Below are 6,617 nucleotides of genomic sequence, written 5' to 3'. Positions count from 1 at the left end.
CAAAGCTTGCAGTCATTTTCGGCTCAGGTTAAATTCTAGTGAATGGGAGGGATGACTAGCATAACCTCCAAATATCCCCCGCTCCCCCTTTTTTTTTGAATTCTCACCACACCCACTTTCAGATCACACTTTCTATTAGTAATCCAACACTTGGTGAATTGCGCTTCGCAATGACAGTCACGGGCGACGGGCGCCTTCTGACCGCCGCAGCTGCTCAACGGCGGCCGTGAGGCTCGCCGGGTGGAGAGGATGGAGAGGATGGAGTGGGGAGCAAAACCGGGAAGAAAAAAATGGAATCTTCGACGACTCGCTAAAAAGGACCGACGAGGGAGGAGCGGATGTTTATGGTGCGAAGGAAGCCGATGTGCGTTCAGTGTGTAGAAAGGAGCTAAAGTGGCCGCTATGAATGCTCGGCCGCCCCAAGCTTCTATCTGGATGCTAGCATCCGCCCCGGTATGGACCGATCAGGGCCGACGACGTGGACGCAGTGCGAACCGGTCGTACACCGTGCTGCCTTTCGCCATTTAGCTGTTATTAATATCATCTTCCTTTGCACTATTAAACTACGTGAAAGGGCCGTTACGTCGGAAACAACTTTCAGTCGGACGCAATGCGATTATCCACCATTGCGACGTGCACTGACAATAAGAATAATCAACGTGTTGTGATTGAACAGTATCAATCCAATGTAACAGTGATCAAGTGCGCAATGAGTGTCGTCGGCAAGCGTTGCGATTCGCGGCCACTGAGTGCACTTTGGTGCTCTCGCCACCGCTTATCTAACAATGTTTTGTCATACGTTCGTTGAGAAACAGAACTTTGCATCACACTCCTCGCTCGACCAAACGGACTCGCATACAAGAACGGAAGAGGAGTTTGCGCTTTTCTTTCTTTTTTTTTCGTATCGCCTCGGGTAAAAGTACAAACCAAGTACAAAAGGGCAGATGAAGACTTTGTGACATAAGACCCCCCTGTGTGCATTTGGGGGGGAGGAGGGGGGGTTAAAGCAAACATAACTAGACGTAACACAACAGGGACGAAAGATGAGCAGAATTTCCGAAATCATCTGGCATACTGAAGAGCAGTGTAAATGTATAAGGCATAAATGTACTCGGTCGCTGGTGCAGCCTGGGCCTGTTTAATTGAACCCAAAGGTGAGAGCCTGGCGGGACGCCACGACGGATTCTGTTCTGAATAGCGACAGGCTTATTGCACCGTCCGCCGTTCGATGGAAAACCGTGTCTGTCACGGGCATAGATAGAGGAAATAAGGTACCTCCGTCGTAGCAAAGAAATCCTCATTTTCGGCAGCCGCGATGATCGCTCACGGGACCGGTTAGGAGGTTTAGCTGAAGTAACGAGATGTCGGCTTGGATGACCTGTCCATCGGCGACAGAAATGTGATAAGATTCCACCTGGAACACATGTTGTGTCATTCATTCTGCAATTCCATTGTAAAGCCAAATGTTCAATATCGATGAGGACCGTGCAAAAGGAAGGCTCTTCGTCAAAGGCGATGGTATGTTAAACGATGTACCGTATGCGCAATCGGAACGGAAAATGGAAAATGTTTATGTGTTGCTATTTCACCACATTCATGGAGTTCGACACCAAGGTGAGATTTATCCCAAGATTGTGTTTTTTTTGTTTGTTTTTTCGCCAATATTTGTTTGGCCGCAGACGGAGAGAACACAGCGCCGGGCGGCGGACCCCGTCCCTCGAGCCTGGAAGGCCATCGCGCGGACAGGGAACAGGTCGCCCTCTTCCCCGGACGACAGCGTAGCTCGCGGTCATGAGGTCACGAGGCTCCACGGGAGGCCGGGCGGAGGGACGATGCGCGACAGATACTTTGTTTTCGGTCTGGGGAAAGCTGACGTGTGACAGAACTGGAGATAAGGTAAACAATACATCATGGGCTGATTTCCTATCTTGGAATAACATTACTACAAAGTACAGTGTGGCCCAGGACAAAAATGTTTTTGCTACACGTGCATCGTAGCCAAATGTGGTGCTTTGGCTTGTACACAAAGGGGAAGAAGCGCTTTTCGGTCCTATTTAGCACCCAAAGATTATTTTGGGGTACATTTGGGTACTATTTTACACTGATTCTGGTGCTAAATAGTACTGTATCCCAGAAGCGAGTCCCGATGCGTGCCATTTGGGTAGTATGTGTGTGTATATATATATATATATATATATATATATACAGTAGACTATACGCTGCTTTATTTTTTTTTTAGGGTGTATGATGTAATGCGACGTAGTAGATATAAGATACTGGCTGAAGTCACAGAGGGCATCGTGTGTAAACATTTGTCAATCTCTACGTGCCTTGCGATTGGCTGGCAAAGTGAGCCGGGATAGATTCCGGAGGTTCAGCGGGATAGAGAATGGAAAAATGGAAATATACATCAAGTAGGACGCCACGATCACTCCCTGTCCCAATAGTGGTGAGCACGTTTGTGGCATCGTGCTATACGGTAGATTTCCCGCCACGTTCACGGCGAAGACGGACAACGAGGAGCGCGGTCTCTTGTCAGATAAGAGCACGGCTGTCTTAACGTGGATCGCAGTCGGGGAGAGACGGTCCGCTTGAGCGAATCCAAACAAGAGTCTGATATCTCCTGTCAAATGTCCTCTCTATTGATGATGTTTGTCCTCAATACTGTACAAAAGGCCATCAAATGGTGGACTGGGTTTTTCTTCCTGCATGATCCATAGAGCAGCTTCTTGGACCGAAGGGAAATTGATTTGAAACTCACCTACGGGCTTTCCCCGAAGGTCATCAGCCGACTCAGCTTAGAAGTGATTCTTCCACCATTTGATATTGTAAAGTGGCCGCTCGGCCGTCTGCAAACACAGGAAAAGCGTCGCGATGTAGCCTGTGCGCGGCACAGCCTCCCGAAATGACCGAAAGGAAGGGGTAGGGACGGTGTGTCCACTCTGGGACAATGGGAACAACCCGCGTCGCGTCACGGCACAACCATTCGTAGCGTGTCGCCATTTGGCAGGGAGGGAGGATGAAGGTCAAGCAGGTTCAGCGCAGGTCGTCCGCGAGGTGACTCGGAGCAAAGCCCGTGCCCGGCGCCCGCGTGTTGTGCCGGCACCGCCGATAAGATCAAAACGCTCATCAAGTCGCCGCTGGCAGAAGCAAAGAGCGAGGAAATCCCAACGCTATCATGCCAAGAACAATAAAAGAGTAGCTTGTTCGTAAAGGAACCGATCTGCATCGTACGTGTAAGATAGGATCACCATTCATTCATGCACACACATCTTGACGGGTCATCTCTTGTTTCACTTTGGACGTCAGTCATGAACCTAATTCTACAAATAGTTTGCGTTCGAATGGCAAAAGTAGCAATGAAACGGTGTATAAAGTGCTGTATCCTCTGTGGGGCGGGTCTTTACACATCGGCACCAGGAAAGGATGGGAACTGAAAGGCAAACGCGGTTTACCTGAGGAGACCTCAAAGAAAGAAGCCAAAGCAATCAAAGGACAAGTCAGAGCGCAGACGTAACGACGCCTCGCTCGGCCCTCGAAAAAGATATTTGGCGCGCCGCCGCGGATAAGCCGGAGCCCGTCGCTGCTGACTTTGGGCGCGAGCCGGGCTGCGCTCTGACCCGGTCACAGGGGCAACCGTTTACGCTCACATTCGCACCTGCAGACGATCCGGCGATGGTTTGGGAATGCGGGAGGAAGTCGGAGAAAACCGGCGCAAACGCCGCAAAGGGGGGGGGGGGGATGGGGGTCACGACCTCTCGTGGAAGACATGCCGAGGACTGTTTCGCAGCGCCGGCAGGAATCTTTTTCTTTTGCAAAGGAAAATGTTTGGAGTCGCTTTTCAGTCATTGCGTTAACACGAAGAAACACAGCATCCATTTATCTTCCTCGTTAGGTTCGCGTTAACATTGATCGGGAGCGGGCCTGAGCTGGGAGCACCTCGGACCGGTCGCAGGAAACAAACCAATGCGCGCGCACACAACATTTGTTTTCTTAGCAGAGGTTGGTTATTAACAACAGCAACCATTGTATCAAAGTGAATCACAACGGCGGACATTGTAACGCTATTCTAAAAACACTTTCCTGAGTGTTTCCGCCCACCCAAAAAAAAAAAAAAAAAAAACCCCCACAATTCAATTCGGAATAATGACATGTTTTCATTTGGGGGGCTGCTATAAGCGGGCCTATTATTATTAGAGTTCTTCACATTGTTCTACTGCCGCATGTGATGCCCGTGACGTCTGTCCAGACTTGAATTCAAGTCTGAGACGTGCACGTTTTCCCAGCAAAAGAATTTGGGCGTGCGGTGTTGTACGCGTGTGTTCGCCACAGCACAATGACCAGAGACACGGCGCACATCCTCAGTGTTTGCGTCGCTAGCGACTTTCTCCCTCACTGTCGCCTGTGACTCAAGCGCCTCAGCAGCGGGAAGAGGAAGCGACGTGTTGGATTGGGCGGAGGAGTCGCTCACGCGTTTATCAGAAAACCTCCTCGCTACTTCTCGGCTGACGACACAAGACGTCACGTGAGAAAACGAACAGGTCGAATGACGCGGCGGTGGGGAAATAGTTCCTATCTGCCCTCTCCCCGGTTGTAATTAGGTCACACTGGGGAACGCGAGCGGAGCGCCGCTTTATTTTGTCAGCTGAAGACCCCGGGCCGCTGACCTCGTCTCGGTTGAAACTGAAGCAATCGGACTCGCATTGGTAAACGGCTCGTGTACGGCAGCGTTTGGCTCGCAGAAAGCTCCTTTTCTGCGGGGATAATTACATGCAACCAAGTAACGCTCGGCAAGCTTCTGCTCACTTGCCCTCGGTGTTGTCAAGCGAGATTGTGTGCGTGTTTTCCCCTCCAACGATTAGCAGTTGCGTATCTTTGTTGTCAATTAAACACACTGGAGTGAACCTCGGCAGAGGGCCGCCGGCCGGTCACATTTGCTTGAAAGATGGGACATTTTGGTTAGCGTCTCCGCCCCCGGTCAAGAGGTCCCGGATTTGATTTCTCGGCACCGGCCTTCCTGTGGAGTTTCCCGCGTGCTCGCCGGCTTCCTTCCACATTCCAGTACGATTGCCTGCTAACCTAATTGAAGATCCTAAATTGTCCGTAGTTGTAAAATGAGCGTGAATGGTCGCTGCCTGTAGTGGACTGGCAGCCGGTCCAGGTTGCGGTGTAATACGGCAAAACGCCTCAGTTCTGTACGCGGTGATTGCGCATATCCCATGATGATGTTTTTAGACAGAAGCTTTTTCTGGTGGGTGAATGCTACACTCGGCACGAAGTGGACTGCAACATCTTTAAGTGCATCCGCACGCAATATGTTCTTTTTGGGTTCGTTCATGAAGTCTTCCTTCGACAAGGTTGGGTGGACGTGTGTGGTTTTCAGTCAACCCGTCTAACACGCCTGTACGAGCGCGCCACCGCTTCCCTTCAAAGTCGGCCAAGACCCGATGATTGAACGTCTCCGAAGTATGATCGTGTTGTGTTAGTTGTGTCGACACAGAACCTTAACTGCCCGCAATGGCGAAAAATACAAGCTCTTGAGTTGACCTGACTAAAAATGTTTACTTCGCATGAAGAACCGTTCTTCTTTTGGCTGAATTATTCTACTAAATCCAACTCGCTTAAACGCTCGTTAAAGTGGCCAAATGTTTTGAATTGTTTTCCTCTGTGAATATGTCAATACAGTACTGTATACAATAATACAAAAGCAAATGCTTGTTCTTCCTGTAGAGAGTTTCAGGCGACTTTTGGCAAGTCATCAAATTCTTTTCAAAGTACATGAATTATTAACAACACCAGTGATGAAAATAAAACAAGAGTTCCATTGATAAAAGTGTGTTCCACTGAACTGTTGATTCCTCAGCAAACAATGGGTGCAATTTTCTCTTCAAAATGTTTTGGCATAGACCCGCCTTCCTTAAAAGTGTCCCAGATGATGTGACGCATATTCCTAACTGGAAATCTAGCCGGGAGGATTGACTTGGCAGCGCGGTCGCCCTGTTAAATCTGGCAAGGCGACCGTGCCTCGCATTGTCCGCTCTTACTCCACGTGAGAGCACGTCACCACACCGTCTGGGGCGTTTCGGAGGAAAGCGCAAAGGGCTCCGTCACAACGGGACGCGGTGAAGACCTGCAATCAAAATAATTCAACGCACCAGCGAAATCTCCAACTTTCCATTGTTTCCAATAAATAACTCACAAGCAAAGTGCCCTTTGAATGACTCGATGCAATGTAACAGCTGGTTTCCCAAAGTTCGACACAAAAACCATGTTTTTGTGTTGACGTGCTTATACACGGGTGTACACATTCAAGAGTTGCTTTTGAGGCAACCCCTGCCCATACAAATCGGATTTTTGTTTTGGTTTATTCGTCCTCTAAAGGACCGTTATGTCGTAATAACCAGATGGCATTTACATTTACATTGCAAGCTGTTTATTTGAAGTTTGCGATCTCGCTATAAGCTCATCGGCGTCCAACCCGATGCTGAATAAAATCCCCAAATCTGTACCGACCTTCGGTGATCCAGTTTCCGCATGGGAGAAGGAATCCTCATCAGTGGAGTCCTGGAAGAAAAGGTGACTTTTGTGTGACAATTAAGAATACGATGAAAAGTTGA

This window comes from Phycodurus eques, chromosome 17 (genome assembly GCF_024500275.1).
Source record: "Phycodurus eques isolate BA_2022a chromosome 17, UOR_Pequ_1.1, whole genome shotgun sequence".
In the NCBI taxonomy this organism is placed as follows: domain Eukaryota; kingdom Metazoa; phylum Chordata; class Actinopteri; order Syngnathiformes; family Syngnathidae; genus Phycodurus; species Phycodurus eques.
The sequence above is the reverse complement of the archived record's forward strand: the minus strand, read 5'-3'. Positions refer to the sequence as shown.